This window comes from Schistocerca piceifrons, unplaced genomic scaffold, assembly GCF_021461385.2.
Source record: "Schistocerca piceifrons isolate TAMUIC-IGC-003096 unplaced genomic scaffold, iqSchPice1.1 HiC_scaffold_1764, whole genome shotgun sequence".
Lineage (NCBI taxonomy): Eukaryota > Metazoa > Arthropoda > Insecta > Orthoptera > Acrididae > Schistocerca > Schistocerca piceifrons.
Window position 1 is genome coordinate 25,762 of NW_025727639.1, and position 15,648 is coordinate 41,409.

The 15,648-nt window shown below is 44.4% G+C and overlaps 13 non-coding genes across 13 annotated transcripts; all 13 read left to right on the forward strand.

Moving 5' to 3' along the window:
• The first annotated feature begins 5,295 nt into the window (after positions 1–5,295).
• Positions 5,296–5,411, forward strand: Trnal-caa. Its single transcript has 2 exons — positions 5,296–5,333; positions 5,366–5,411. It is a non-coding gene; the product is annotated as a tRNA-Leu (tRNA).
• A 702-nt stretch (positions 5,412–6,113) lies between these two features.
• On the forward strand, positions 6,114–6,229 carry Trnal-caa. Its single transcript has 2 exons — positions 6,114–6,151; positions 6,184–6,229. It is a non-coding gene; the product is annotated as a tRNA-Leu (tRNA).
• Positions 6,230–6,931: 702 nt separating this feature from the next.
• On the forward strand, positions 6,932–7,047 carry Trnal-caa. The gene is made up of 2 exons: positions 6,932–6,969; positions 7,002–7,047. It is a non-coding gene; the product is annotated as a tRNA-Leu (tRNA).
• A 702-nt stretch (positions 7,048–7,749) lies between these two features.
• Trnal-caa lies at positions 7,750–7,865 on the forward strand. The gene is made up of 2 exons: positions 7,750–7,787; positions 7,820–7,865. It is a non-coding gene; the product is annotated as a tRNA-Leu (tRNA).
• A 702-nt stretch (positions 7,866–8,567) lies between these two features.
• Positions 8,568–8,683, forward strand: Trnal-caa. Its single transcript has 2 exons — positions 8,568–8,605; positions 8,638–8,683. It is a non-coding gene; the product is annotated as a tRNA-Leu (tRNA).
• Positions 8,684–9,385: 702 nt separating this feature from the next.
• Positions 9,386–9,501, forward strand: Trnal-caa. The gene is made up of 2 exons: positions 9,386–9,423; positions 9,456–9,501. It is a non-coding gene; the product is annotated as a tRNA-Leu (tRNA).
• A 702-nt stretch (positions 9,502–10,203) lies between these two features.
• Trnal-caa lies at positions 10,204–10,319 on the forward strand. Its single transcript has 2 exons — positions 10,204–10,241; positions 10,274–10,319. It is a non-coding gene; the product is annotated as a tRNA-Leu (tRNA).
• A 702-nt stretch (positions 10,320–11,021) lies between these two features.
• Trnal-caa lies at positions 11,022–11,137 on the forward strand. Its single transcript has 2 exons — positions 11,022–11,059; positions 11,092–11,137. It is a non-coding gene; the product is annotated as a tRNA-Leu (tRNA).
• A 702-nt stretch (positions 11,138–11,839) lies between these two features.
• Trnal-caa lies at positions 11,840–11,955 on the forward strand. Its single transcript has 2 exons — positions 11,840–11,877; positions 11,910–11,955. It is a non-coding gene; the product is annotated as a tRNA-Leu (tRNA).
• A 702-nt stretch (positions 11,956–12,657) lies between these two features.
• On the forward strand, positions 12,658–12,773 carry Trnal-caa. Its single transcript has 2 exons — positions 12,658–12,695; positions 12,728–12,773. It is a non-coding gene; the product is annotated as a tRNA-Leu (tRNA).
• A 702-nt stretch (positions 12,774–13,475) lies between these two features.
• Positions 13,476–13,591, forward strand: Trnal-caa. Its single transcript has 2 exons — positions 13,476–13,513; positions 13,546–13,591. It is a non-coding gene; the product is annotated as a tRNA-Leu (tRNA).
• Positions 13,592–14,293: 702 nt separating this feature from the next.
• On the forward strand, positions 14,294–14,409 carry Trnal-caa. The gene is made up of 2 exons: positions 14,294–14,331; positions 14,364–14,409. It is a non-coding gene; the product is annotated as a tRNA-Leu (tRNA).
• Positions 14,410–15,111: 702 nt separating this feature from the next.
• Positions 15,112–15,227, forward strand: Trnal-caa. Its single transcript has 2 exons — positions 15,112–15,149; positions 15,182–15,227. It is a non-coding gene; the product is annotated as a tRNA-Leu (tRNA).
• Positions 15,228–15,648: the final 421 nt, after the last annotated feature.

A 15,648-nucleotide genomic window follows, 5' to 3' on the forward strand; every position in this document is an offset into this window, starting at 1 on the left:
AAAGTAGAAGTCCCCGAGGCAGTGACAACTTGCCCAGCTGTAAACAGCGATAATCAGCTGTTTACAGACGGGAAGTTCGCGGAAGCGGTAGAACAACAACACCGCGACACCGCAACAGCACAACAACCGGCACCAGAGTGTAAACAAGAGGAAGTGTTTACTCCTGAACCGGAAAATAAGCAAACACCGTCGCAAGCATCACAACACACGAAGGTAGCATGTAAACAGCAGGCAGTGTTTACAAACCAGATCTCTCGCGACACTGTTGCTGAAGCGGCCACGCCGAGTGCTGCCACAACAAAATCAGGTCAGAGTTTTCAGGGCGTCCACCGCCGTACGCTAAAACCACAACCGAATCTTACTGTTTCTCGCACCCAACCCAAACAAAAAGCCGACAAGTCAGATGTGAAATCGCAGAAAAATATACGATATGACATTGTCAGAGAAGGTGCTCCAGATGAGCCTCCTGATACACTCAATGTCGAACAGCCCCTCAGTACTAAGGTACGGGATGACAATGGAAGACAAGCTAACGTTTAGCAACCGTGTTACGAGGAATAATGCAGAATTCTAAACGACTGTAGTTCTAAAACGGATTTCAGCATACCAAAAGTATAACAGTTTTTGACCAAGGTTTTAGGTGGCCAATAGCCAGTTACAGATGCAAGCATACACTATCACAACGATAAATATAAATAAAATTCGAACCTCATTAAAGCTAGCTGCTCTCAAGGAATTTTTGTATGACTCTGGAACCGATATCGCGTTGCTACAGGAGGTTGTAACGACGTCTCTTGCAATACCAGGATATACCGCCATTGTTAACGTATCTTGTGAAACACATACAGGAACAGCGGTTCTGCTCAGGGAAGGAATTCCCGTGTCTCAAGTAGAGCGTTTGGAATCTGGAAGGGCCATTAGTATAAACGTTTTAGGTACCACATTGATTAACTTATATGCGCCCTCAGGAAATAGTAATAGACAGGACAGGGCAGCATTTTATAAAGAGGAAATTATATATTTATTACGTCGAAACCCAAACAGTTTTATAATGGGCGGTGATTTTAACTGTGTGTTAAATCGTAAGGATCAACAACCACACTTTAACGGTTCGTTGGAACTTAAACGCCTAGTAACCGACTTAAAACTTAAGGACGCATGGGAACTAAAATATCCCACGAATGTTGAATATACGTATATAACACAGACTTCGCGTAGTAGAATAGACAGAAATTATGTTTCCCAAAACTTAGAACGATCTCTCCTTAATTCCGAAATCGTACCTGTATATTTTAGTGACCACTGCAGTATGAAGGCGTGCATTAATTTAGCTCCACAGCCGATTAAGATTTTTAGGAACCAGTGGCATCTAAATGTCTCTCTCTTAAAAGAGCAAGATTTGGCAGACGCAGTATCAGAAGCGTGGACCTTATGTCTGCGATCGATCGACAGGCACCCCACAGTATTAGATTGGTGGATTCAGGTTGCAAAACCGAGACTGAGAAAAGTGTGTATCAGATACAGCAGAGAAAGAGCGCAGGAGTTAAAAAACAGTATGGAATTCTATTACAGATTGTTGCGGGACCTCTATGCACAGGCAAACGTGTCAACCATTAGATTACACGACATCAAACACACTAAAGCGAAATTACTCGCCTTTAAAAGACAGCAGATGGAAGGCTTAAAACTGAAGTCAAAGGCGAAGTCGGTGGTAGATGATGAAACAACATCCTTATATCATCTGCTTCGGCATGCAAAGAATAGGCGACGAACTGTCATTAGTGAAATTAAAACATCCAATGGGACTACACTCACGTCTCAGAAGGAGATTCTCCATGCAGTATACCAATACTACCACGAGTTATATTCTTCCAGCCCACCTCACGAGGGGTCTCTGCAAGAGGTTCTCAGTGTTTTATCCCCACAATTGACGAGTTCTGAAAACGACGAAATCCTTTCTGAAGTCAGTAAGGAAGAGGTTCGTGAGATAATAACCAAGTCCCCGTTAAATAAATCTGCTGGACCCGACGGACTGCCTGTAGAATTTTACTTAAAATTCTGGTTTTTAATTGGTGACACTTTTACATGCATTGTCAATGAGATTTTTAACGAGCAGACGGTACCTGAAGATTTTAAAGCTAGCAAAATTGTACTTATACCGAAAAACAGAGGAACGAAAAGTTTAAACAATTACCGCCCTATTTCACTTTTAAACTCTGACTACAAAATAGTATGCAGGATTTTAAAAAAGAGACTTTCCCCTCTGACCGACAAATTAATTAGTCAACATCAGTCATGTGCAGCAAATAGAAGTATTTTTAATACAATTTCTGAATATAGAGACATCATCGCCTTAGCATCAGTTTCCAATATCAAATGTGCTCTACTCTTTATAGATTTTAATAAGGCCTTCGACTCGGTGAATCACCGTTTCCTGTTTGAGGTACTGACAAAAATGGGATTCGTCCACAAAACTGTTAATGTTTTAAAAAACATTGCTACTGGTCTGCACGCTAAATTAGCCGTCAACTGTCAGCTGTCGCGGCAAATTCCAATAAACCGCGGCATCCCACAGGGAAGTCCCTTATCTATGTTTTTGTTTGTTGTGTCGTTAGAGCCCTTTTTACGAAGTGTTCATGAAAGGTTAAAGGAGATAACTATAACTGGCAGGAAAACTGTAGTGCGAGCCTATGCTGACGATGTTGGTGTCGTCATAAGAGGGCAAGATGATGTACTTCGACTAGGGGCCATTCTTCAAACTTACTGCCGCGCATCGGGTGCGACAAAGAACGAAAATAAAAGTACAATCTTGGGAATGCGGGGTTTTGACCGGATACACATCGATTGGGCGAAGTCAGTTACCACCCACAAAACCCTGGGGACAATCCTGACGGCATGTCCCATGAGGATGACAGCCCTCAACTGGAAAGAGGTTTCCACAAAGATTCAAGGCGGCCTCATTGAGAACACACAACGACTTATGAACCAGGTTCAGAGGGTCAAGTTCATTAACTTATGCATTCTCTCAAAGGCATTCTATATGGCACAAGTTTTTCCCTTGCCGAAGTTGATAGCTCAGAAAATAATGTCGAGAGTGGCAAATTTCTTATGGAAGGGGGAAATCTACAGGGTTAACCTAAAAACTGCGACCTTACATCCTAGAAATGGAGGCCTCGGTCTGGTGGACATACGTAATAAAGCTTCTGCGCTTTTCATAAAACGGTCTTTAAGCATATTTCACGCCAACCCAGGCAGTATTACTACACAATTGTTTCAATGTGTCCAACCAGAAAGCCTTCAGCCACCGGCAGACGTACAAAAGATTAATCCCCGACTGCGATACGTTAGAATCTTGTACACAGAATTGAGCTATGTTAACGAGAAACTCAGAACTTCACTGCACATTGCAGCCCGAGATATCATGAGAGAAAGACAACAATACGAAGGCAAAAATAAAATTGCCACGAAATATCTGAATTACAACTGGGATGCAATTTGGGAGAATATTAGTTTTAACGGACTCAATTCACATGTGGTAACGGCATGGTACAAAGCCGTCAATGATATTGTCAGCACCAACGAACGGCTTTATAAAATTGGGAAAGCTGAAACCCCCTTATGTCGGACATGTAAACTGGTTGACACCGTGATTCATAGATTCACGTGTGGTGGAAATTTCAACAACTGGATTTGGCTCAGGAAAAGTCTTGCACTACTGCAACGAACGTCACCCAATTCTATTACTCCTATGATGCTTCTCAGACCTGAAATTAAGTATTACCCCAAAACCAAAAATAATGCAATACATTGGTTAATGGGACAGTTTGTCCACTACATTCTCAATAAAATAGGTGGTGACGATGAAACGGAATTCAAGCTTTTTATGAAAATGGAGTACAGTAAAGTTAAGCACTATGCAGACCACAGGAAAATGTATGGAAACATGTTGATCATTTTATTTGAAAGAATAGGTGTTGGTTAAAAAGCACAGTCTAACAATAAAGTTACTATTTTCGGGGTACTGAAGGAATGAAGTATGAGATCTACGTTCAAGCTGAAGGCAATGCCTCTTCTTTTATCCATTTCTGTTATGTCGGTCCCCCCAATATGTGTCTCATAAATGCTGGAGGTATATTGAGGTAAAATAACATGTTTCCTACGCGAATGATTGTTGAATGATCACTCGAATGACAGCCTTCCAATGAGATCTCCACCCAGACGTCGTACAAACAGTGCTCCGCACCATAATAAAAAGAGCAGGCAAAGACCACACACGACTACAACCGCTTTTCTATAACATGTAAAATGTACTGAAGGAGCCATTCGGTGGGAGTAATGGCGGGGGCATCGTGGCCAGGCCTCGAGTTCTTTGACCCCTGCCCTCTTTGTCCCCGTCATGGGCCTACTGATGGCTTCCAAAAAGACGCAAAAACAAACCAAGCGGTCTCTGGCAAAAAACGGAATAAAAAAGAAGAAAAAAAAAAAAAAAAAGCGGTCTAAGGCGCCAGACTCAAGGAAAAACCTTGGCTGCAGTAGCAGCTAGAGCCTTCTGGTCCTCGAATGAGGGCGTGGGTTCGAATCCCACTCCTGACACAGATTTTGTCGCTTCTCTGGAGCACCCTGTGTATCATTGAGATCCTTTGTAAAGTGCAACAGCACGATTCTGGCCGTGTTCTCCTAAGTGAAACCAAAAATTTGTATCAAACACAAGCGCACCTACGGCAACCAAACTGTTTCTTCGGTAGTGTGAGCTACAAACAGAGAGTGTTGGTTGTAAATACGACGTTCCCTCGTGAGGTTACTTCCGCGCCACAGCCGCAAACACGTCAAAAGGGACACTTGTGGTATGAAAACGACTCTTGTCTGGAGATGCAGAGTGCTAACGACAGTGTGAGGAAACAGTGCAGGCTGACCAGTACATCCTCTGTACAATAACAGTCGCTGATGAATTACAGAGAGCTCGAAATAAATTCATATACTCAAAATATTACTTTATGGAGATTACAACGTGACCAAAACTTGAGATATTATTCGACAGATAGACCTCTGCATTCTGTCTAATCTCTGATGTCTGTAACAGACGACTTAGTTTCGAACAAAATGTATTGAGTGCCGTGATTATACGGATTTGAGAAAATCTTTTGGTGGTACATTCTGCGCTATATTTGTGCGGCTGCACCTGGCGAACGTGTAACGGGTGCAGAACTCATGCCGGTGTACTGTGGCAACGTGGATGCGACAATTACATCAACTGTAAGTTCTCTAATAGAACAAACGAGGATCATCAAATCAAGTGTCAGGATGGCCGAGCGGTCTAAGGCGCCAGACTCAAGGAAAAACCTTGGCTGCAGTAGCAGCTAGAGCCTTCTGGTCCTCGAATGAGGGCGTGGGTTCGAATCCCACTCCTGACACAGATTTTGTCGCTTCTCTGGAGCACCCTGTGTATCATTGAGATCCTTTGTAAAGTGCAACAGCACGATTCTGGCCGTGTTCTCCTAAGTGAAACCAAAAATTTGTATCAAACACAAGCGCACCTACGGCAACCAAACTGTTTCTTCGGTAGTGTGAGCTACAAACAGAGAGTGTTGGTTGTAAATACGACGTTCCCTCGTGAGGTTACTTCCGCGCCACAGCCGCAAACACGTCAAAAGGGACACTTGTGGTATGAAAACGACTCTTGTCTGGAGATGCAGAGTGCTAACGACAGTGTGAGGAAACAGTGCAGGCTGACCAGTACATCCTCTGTACAATAACAGTCGCTGATGAATTACAGAGAGCTGGAAATAAATTCATATACTCAAAATATTACTTTATGGAGATTACAACGTGACCAAAACTTGAGATATTATTCGACAGATAGACCTCTGCATTCTGTCTAATCTCTGATGTCTGTAACAGACGACTTAGTTTCGAACAAAATGTATTGAGTGCCGTGATTATACGGATTTGAGAAAATCTTTTGGTGGTACATTCTGCGCTATATTTGTGCGGCTGCACCTGGCGAACGTGTAACGGGTGCAGAACTCATGCCGGTGTACTGTGGCAACGTGGATGCGACAATTACATCAACTGTAAGTTCTCTAATAGAACAAACGAGGATCATCAAATCAAGTGTCAGGATGGCCGAGCGGTCTAAGGCGCCAGACTCAAGGAAAAACCTTGGCTGCAGTAGCAGCTAGAGCCTTCTGGTCCTCGAATGAGGGCGTGGGTTCGAATCCCACTCCTGACACAGATTTTGTCGCTTCTCTGGAGCACCCTGTGTATCATTGAGATCCTTTGTAAAGTGCAACAGCACGATTCTGGCCGTGTTCTCCTAAGTGAAACCAAAAATTTGTATCAAACACAAGCGCACCTACGGCAACCAAACTGTTTCTTCGGTAGTGTGAGCTACAAACAGAGAGTGTTGGTTGTAAATACGACGTTCCCTCGTGAGGTTACTTCCGCGCCACAGCCGCAAACACGTCAAAAGGGACACTTGTGGTATGAAAACGACTCTTGTCTGGAGATGCAGAGTGCTAACGACAGTGTGAGGAAACAGTGCAGGCTGACCAGTACATCCTCTGTACAATAACAGTCGCTGATGAATTACAGAGAGCTCGAAATAAATTCATATACTCAAAATATTACTTTATGGAGATTACAACGTGACCAAAACTTGAGATATTATTCGACAGATAGACCTCTGCATTCTGTCTAATCTCTGATGTCTGTAACAGACGACTTAGTTTCGAACAAAATGTATTGAGTGCCGTGATTATACGGATTTGAGAAAATCTTTTGGTGGTACATTCTGCGCTATATTTGTGCGGCTGCACCTGGCGAACGTGTAACGGGTGCAGAACTCATGCCGGTGTACTGTGGCAACGTGGATGCGACAATTACATCAACTGTAAGTTCTCTAATAGAACAAACGAGGATCATCAAATCAAGTGTCAGGATGGCCGAGCGGTCTAAGGCGCCAGACTCAAGGAAAAACCTTGGCTGCAGTAGCAGCTAGAGCCTTCTGGTCCTCGAATGAGGGCGTGGGTTCGAATCCCACTCCTGACACAGATTTTGTCGCTTCTCTGGAGCACCCTGTGTATCATTGAGATCCTTTGTAAAGTGCAACAGCACGATTCTGGCCGTGTTCTCCTAAGTGAAACCAAAAATTTGTATCAAACACAAGCGCACCTACGGCAACCAAACTGTTTCTTCGGTAGTGTGAGCTACAAACAGAGAGTGTTGGTTGTAAATACGACGTTCCCTCGTGAGGTTACTTCCGCGCCACAGCCGCAAACACGTCAAAAGGGACACTTGTGGTATGAAAACGACTCTTGTCTGGAGATGCAGAGTGCTAACGACAGTGTGAGGAAACAGTGCAGGCTGACCAGTACATCCTCTGTACAATAACAGTCGCTGATGAATTACAGAGAGCTCGAAATAAATTCATATACTCAAAATATTACTTTATGGAGATTACAACGTGACCAAAACTTGAGATATTATTCGACAGATAGACCTCTGCATTCTGTCTAATCTCTGATGTCTGTAACAGACGACTTAGTTTCGAACAAAATGTATTGAGTGCCGTGATTATACGGATTTGAGAAAATCTTTTGGTGGTACATTCTGCGCTATATTTGTGCGGCTGCACCTGGCGAACGTGTAACGGGTGCAGAACTCATGCCGGTGTACTGTGGCAACGTGGATGCGACAATTACATCAACTGTAAGTTCTCTAATAGAACAAACGAGGATCATCAAATCAAGTGTCAGGATGGCCGAGCGGTCTAAGGCGCCAGACTCAAGGAAAAACCTTGGCTGCAGTAGCAGCTAGAGCCTTCTGGTCCTCGAATGAGGGCGTGGGTTCGAATCCCACTCCTGACACAGATTTTGTCGCTTCTCTGGAGCACCCTGTGTATCATTGAGATCCTTTGTAAAGTGCAACAGCACGATTCTGGCCGTGTTCTCCTAAGTGAAACCAAAAATTTGTATCAAACACAAGCGCACCTACGGCAACCAAACTGTTTCTTCGGTAGTGTGAGCTACAAACAGAGAGTGTTGGTTGTAAATACGACGTTCCCTCGTGAGGTTACTTCCGCGCCACAGCCGCAAACACGTCAAAAGGGACACTTGTGGTATGAAAACGACTCTTGTCTGGAGATGCAGAGTGCTAACGACAGTGTGAGGAAACAGTGCAGGCTGACCAGTACATCCTCTGTACAATAACAGTCGCTGATGAATTACAGAGAGCTCGAAATAAATTCATATACTCAAAATATTACTTTATGGAGATTACAACGTGACCAAAACTTGAGATATTATTCGACAGATAGACCTCTGCATTCTGTCTAATCTCTGATGTCTGTAACAGACGACTTAGTTTCGAACAAAATGTATTGAGTGCCGTGATTATACGGATTTGAGAAAATCTTTTGGTGGTACATTCTGCGCTATATTTGTGCGGCTGCACCTGGCGAACGTGTAACGGGTGCAGAACTCATGCCGGTGTACTGTGGCAACGTGGATGCGACAATTACATCAACTGTAAGTTCTCTAATAGAACAAACGAGGATCATCAAATCAAGTGTCAGGATGGCCGAGCGGTCTAAGGCGCCAGACTCAAGGAAAAACCTTGGCTGCAGTAGCAGCTAGAGCCTTCTGGTCCTCGAATGAGGGCGTGGGTTCGAATCCCACTCCTGACACAGATTTTGTCGCTTCTCTGGAGCACCCTGTGTATCATTGAGATCCTTTGTAAAGTGCAACAGCACGATTCTGGCCGTGTTCTCCTAAGTGAAACCAAAAATTTGTATCAAACACAAGCGCACCTACGGCAACCAAACTGTTTCTTCGGTAGTGTGAGCTACAAACAGAGAGTGTTGGTTGTAAATACGACGTTCCCTCGTGAGGTTACTTCCGCGCCACAGCCGCAAACACGTCAAAAGGGACACTTGTGGTATGAAAACGACTCTTGTCTGGAGATGCAGAGTGCTAACGACAGTGTGAGGAAACAGTGCAGGCTGACCAGTACATCCTCTGTACAATAACAGTCGCTGATGAATTACAGAGAGCTCGAAATAAATTCATATACTCAAAATATTACTTTATGGAGATTACAACGTGACCAAAACTTGAGATATTATTCGACAGATAGACCTCTGCATTCTGTCTAATCTCTGATGTCTGTAACAGACGACTTAGTTTCGAACAAAATGTATTGAGTGCCGTGATTATACGGATTTGAGAAAATCTTTTGGTGGTACATTCTGCGCTATATTTGTGCGGCTGCACCTGGCGAACGTGTAACGGGTGCAGAACTCATGCCGGTGTACTGTGGCAACGTGGATGCGACAATTACATCAACTGTAAGTTCTCTAATAGAACAAACGAGGATCATCAAATCAAGTGTCAGGATGGCCGAGCGGTCTAAGGCGCCAGACTCAAGGAAAAACCTTGGCTGCAGTAGCAGCTAGAGCCTTCTGGTCCTCGAATGAGGGCGTGGGTTCGAATCCCACTCCTGACACAGATTTTGTCGCTTCTCTGGAGCACCCTGTGTATCATTGAGATCCTTTGTAAAGTGCAACAGCACGATTCTGGCCGTGTTCTCCTAAGTGAAACCAAAAATTTGTATCAAACACAAGCGCACCTACGGCAACCAAACTGTTTCTTCGGTAGTGTGAGCTACAAACAGAGAGTGTTGGTTGTAAATACGACGTTCCCTCGTGAGGTTACTTCCGCGCCACAGCCGCAAACACGTCAAAAGGGACACTTGTGGTATGAAAACGACTCTTGTCTGGAGATGCAGAGTGCTAACGACAGTGTGAGGAAACAGTGCAGGCTGACCAGTACATCCTCTGTACAATAACAGTCGCTGATGAATTACAGAGAGCTCGAAATAAATTCATATACTCAAAATATTACTTTATGGAGATTACAACGTGACCAAAACTTGAGATATTATTCGACAGATAGACCTCTGCATTCTGTCTAATCTCTGATGTCTGTAACAGACGACTTAGTTTCGAACAAAATGTATTGAGTGCCGTGATTATACGGATTTGAGAAAATCTTTTGGTGGTACATTCTGCGCTATATTTGTGCGGCTGCACCTGGCGAACGTGTAACGGGTGCAGAACTCATGCCGGTGTACTGTGGCAACGTGGATGCGACAATTACATCAACTGTAAGTTCTCTAATAGAACAAACGAGGATCATCAAATCAAGTGTCAGGATGGCCGAGCGGTCTAAGGCGCCAGACTCAAGGAAAAACCTTGGCTGCAGTAGCAGCTAGAGCCTTCTGGTCCTCGAATGAGGGCGTGGGTTCGAATCCCACTCCTGACACAGATTTTGTCGCTTCTCTGGAGCACCCTGTGTATCATTGAGATCCTTTGTAAAGTGCAACAGCACGATTCTGGCCGTGTTCTCCTAAGTGAAACCAAAAATTTGTATCAAACACAAGCGCACCTACGGCAACCAAACTGTTTCTTCGGTAGTGTGAGCTACAAACAGAGAGTGTTGGTTGTAAATACGACGTTCCCTCGTGAGGTTACTTCCGCGCCACAGCCGCAAACACGTCAAAAGGGACACTTGTGGTATGAAAACGACTCTTGTCTGGAGATGCAGAGTGCTAACGACAGTGTGAGGAAACAGTGCAGGCTGACCAGTACATCCTCTGTACAATAACAGTCGCTGATGAATTACAGAGAGCTCGAAATAAATTCATATACTCAAAATATTACTTTATGGAGATTACAACGTGACCAAAACTTGAGATATTATTCGACAGATAGACCTCTGCATTCTGTCTAATCTCTGATGTCTGTAACAGACGACTTAGTTTCGAACAAAATGTATTGAGTGCCGTGATTATACGGATTTGAGAAAATCTTTTGGTGGTACATTCTGCGCTATATTTGTGCGGCTGCACCTGGCGAACGTGTAACGGGTGCAGAACTCATGCCGGTGTACTGTGGCAACGTGGATGCGACAATTACATCAACTGTAAGTTCTCTAATAGAACAAACGAGGATCATCAAATCAAGTGTCAGGATGGCCGAGCGGTCTAAGGCGCCAGACTCAAGGAAAAACCTTGGCTGCAGTAGCAGCTAGAGCCTTCTGGTCCTCGAATGAGGGCGTGGGTTCGAATCCCACTCCTGACACAGATTTTGTCGCTTCTCTGGAGCACCCTGTGTATCATTGAGATCCTTTGTAAAGTGCAACAGCACGATTCTGGCCGTGTTCTCCTAAGTGAAACCAAAAATTTGTATCAAACACAAGCGCACCTACGGCAACCAAACTGTTTCTTCGGTAGTGTGAGCTACAAACAGAGAGTGTTGGTTGTAAATACGACGTTCCCTCGTGAGGTTACTTCCGCGCCACAGCCGCAAACACGTCAAAAGGGACACTTGTGGTATGAAAACGACTCTTGTCTGGAGATGCAGAGTGCTAACGACAGTGTGAGGAAACAGTGCAGGCTGACCAGTACATCCTCTGTACAATAACAGTCGCTGATGAATTACAGAGAGCTCGAAATAAATTCATATACTCAAAATATTACTTTATGGAGATTACAACGTGACCAAAACTTGAGATATTATTCGACAGATAGACCTCTGCATTCTGTCTAATCTCTGATGTCTGTAACAGACGACTTAGTTTCGAACAAAATGTATTGAGTGCCGTGATTATACGGATTTGAGAAAATCTTTTGGTGGTACATTCTGCGCTATATTTGTGCGGCTGCACCTGGCGAACGTGTAACGGGTGCAGAACTCATGCCGGTGTACTGTGGCAACGTGGATGCGACAATTACATCAACTGTAAGTTCTCTAATAGAACAAACGAGGATCATCAAATCAAGTGTCAGGATGGCCGAGCGGTCTAAGGCGCCAGACTCAAGGAAAAACCTTGGCTGCAGTAGCAGCTAGAGCCTTCTGGTCCTCGAATGAGGGCGTGGGTTCGAATCCCACTCCTGACACAGATTTTGTCGCTTCTCTGGAGCACCCTGTGTATCATTGAGATCCTTTGTAAAGTGCAACAGCACGATTCTGGCCGTGTTCTCCTAAGTGAAACCAAAAATTTGTATCAAACACAAGCGCACCTACGGCAACCAAACTGTTTCTTCGGTAGTGTGAGCTACAAACAGAGAGTGTTGGTTGTAAATACGACGTTCCCTCGTGAGGTTACTTCCGCGCCACAGCCGCAAACACGTCAAAAGGGACACTTGTGGTATGAAAACGACTCTTGTCTGGAGATGCAGAGTGCTAACGACAGTGTGAGGAAACAGTGCAGGCTGACCAGTACATCCTCTGTACAATAACAGTCGCTGATGAATTACAGAGAGCTCGAAATAAATTCATATACTCAAAATATTACTTTATGGAGATTACAACGTGACCAAAACTTGAGATATTATTCGACAGATAGACCTCTGCATTCTGTCTAATCTCTGATGTCTGTAACAGACGACTTAGTTTCGAACAAAATGTATTGAGTGCCGTGATTATACGGATTTGAGAAAATCTTTTGGTGGTACATTCTGCGCTATATTTGTGCGGCTGCACCTGGCGAACGTGTAACGGGTGCAGAACTCATGCCGGTGTACTGTGGCAACGTGGATGCGACAATTACATCAACTGTAAGTTCTCTAATAGAACAAACGAGGATCATCAAATCAAGTGTCAGGATGGCCGAGCGGTCTAAGGCGCCAGACTCAAGGAAAAACCTTGGCTGCAGTAGCAGCTAGAGCCTTCTGGTCCTCGAATGAGGGCGTGGGTTCGAATCCCACTCCTGACACAGATTTTGTCGCTTCTCTGGAGCACCCTGTGTATCATTGAGATCCTTTGTAAAGTGCAACAGCACGATTCTGGCCGTGTTCTCCTAAGTGAAACCAAAAATTTGTATCAAACACAAGCGCACCTACGGCAACCAAACTGTTTCTTCGGTAGTGTGAGCTACAAACAGAGAGTGTTGGTTGTAAATACGACGTTCCCTCGTGAGGTTACTTCCGCGCCACAGCCGCAAACACGTCAAAAGGGACACTTGTGGTATGAAAACGACTCTTGTCTGGAGATGCAGAGTGCTAACGACAGTGTGAGGAAACAGTGCAGGCTGACCAGTACATCCTCTGTACAATAACAGTCGCTGATGAATTACAGAGAGCTCGAAATAAATTCATATACTCAAAATATTACTTTATGGAGATTACAACGTGACCAAAACTTGAGATATTATTCGACAGATAGACCTCTGCATTCTGTCTAATCTCTGATGTCTGTAACAGACGACTTAGTTTCGAACAAAATGTATTGAGTGCCGTGATTATACGGATTTGAGAAAATCTTTTGGTGGTACATTCTGCGCTATATTTGTGCGGCTGCACCTGGCGAACGTGTAACGGGTGCAGAACTCATGCCGGTGTACTGTGGCAACGTGGATGCGACAATTACATCAACTGTAAGTTCTCTAATAGAACAAACGAGGATCATCAAATCAAGTGTCAGGATGGCCGAGCGGTCTAAGGCGCCAGACTCAAGGAAAAACCTTGGCTGCAGTAGCAGCTAGAGCCTTCTGGTCCTCGAATGAGGGCGTGGGTTCGAATCCCACTCCTGACACAGATTTTGTCGCTTCTCTGGAGCACCCTGTGTATCATTGAGATCCTTTGTAAAGTGCAACAGCACGATTCTGGCCGTGTTCTCCTAAGTGAAACCAAAAATTTGTATCAAACACAAGCGCACCTACGGCAACCAAACTGTTTCTTCGGTAGTGTGAGCTACAAACAGAGAGTGTTGGTTGTAAATACGACGTTCCCTCGTGAGGTTACTTCCGCGCCACAGCCGCAAACACGTCAAAAGGGACACTTGTGGTATGAAAACGACTCTTGTCTGGAGATGCAGAGTGCTAACGACAGTGTGAGGAAACAGTGCAGGCTGACCAGTACATCCTCTGTACAATAACAGTCGCTGATGAATTACAGAGAGCTCGAAATAAATTCATATACTCAAAATATTACTTTATGGAGATTACAACGTGACCAAAACTTGAGATATTATTCGACAGATAGACCTCTGCATTCTGTCTAATCTCTGATGTCTGTAACAGACGACTTAGTTTCGAACAAAATGTATTGAGTGCCGTGATTATACGGATTTGAGAAAATCTTTTGGTGGTACATTCTGCGCTATATTTGTGCGGCTGCACCTGGCGAACGTGTAACGGGTGCAGAACTCATGCCGGTGTACTGTGGCAACGTGGATGCGACAATTACATCAACTGTAAGTTCTCTAATAGAACAAACGAGGATCATCAAATCAAGTGTCAGGATGGCCGAGCGGTCTAAGGCGCCAGACTCAAGGAAAAACCTTGGCTGCAGTAGCAGCTAGAGCCTTCTGGTCCTCGAATGAGGGCGTGGGTTCGAATCCCACTCCTGACACAGATTTTGTCGCTTCTCTGGAGCACCCTGTGTATCATTGAGATCCTTTGTAAAGTGCAACAGCACGATTCTGGCCGTGTTCTCCTAAGTGAAACCAAAAATTTGTATCAAACACAAGCGCACCTACGGCAACCAAACTGTTTCTTCGGTAGTGTGAGCTACAAACAGAGAGTGTTGGTTGTAAATACGACGTTCCCTCGTGAGGTTACTTCCGCGCCACAGCCGCAAACACGTCAAAAGGGACACTTGTGGTATGAAAACGACTCTTGTCTGGAGATGCAGAGTGCTAACGACAGTGTGAGGAAACAGTGCAGGCTGACCAGTACATCCTCTGTACAATAACAGTCGCTGATGAATTACAGAGAGCTCGAAATAAATTCATATACTCAAAATATTACTTTATGGAGATTACAACGTGACCAAAACTTGAGATATTATTCGACAGATAGACCTCTGCATTCTGTCTAATCTCTGATGTCTGTAACAGACGACTTAGTTTCGAACAAAATGTATTGAGTGCCGTGATTATACGGATTTGAGAAAATCTTTTGGTGGTACATTCTGCGCTATATTTGTGCGGCTGCACCTGGCGAACGTGTAACGGGTGCAGAACTCATGCCGGTGTACTGTGGCAACGTGGATGCGACAATTACATCAACTGTAAGTTCTCTAATAGAACAAACGAGGATCATCAAATCAAGTGTCAGGATGGCCGAGCGGTCTAAGGCGCCAGACTCAAGGAAAAACCTTGGCTGCAGTAGCAGCTAGAGCCTTCTGGTCCTCGAATGAGGGCGTGGGTTCGAATCCCACTCCTGACACAGATTTTGTCGCTTCTCTGGAGCACCCTGTGTATCATTGAGATCCTTTGTAAAGTGCAACAGCACGATTCTGGCCGTGTTCTCCTAAGTGAAACCAAAAATTTGTATCAAACACAAGCGCACCTACGGCAACCAAACTGTTTCTTCGGTAGTGTGAGCTACAAACAGAGAGTGTTGGTTGTAAATACGACGTTCCCTCGTGAGGTTACTTCCGCGCCACAGCCGCAAACACGTCAAAAGGGACACTTGTGGTATGAAAACGACTCTTGTCTGGAGATGCAGAGTGCTAACGACAGTGTGAGGAAACAGTGCAGGCTGACCAGTACATCCTCTGTACAATAACAGTCGCTGATGAATTACAGAGAGCTCGAAATAAATTCATATACTCAAAATATTACTTTATGGAGATTACAACGTGACC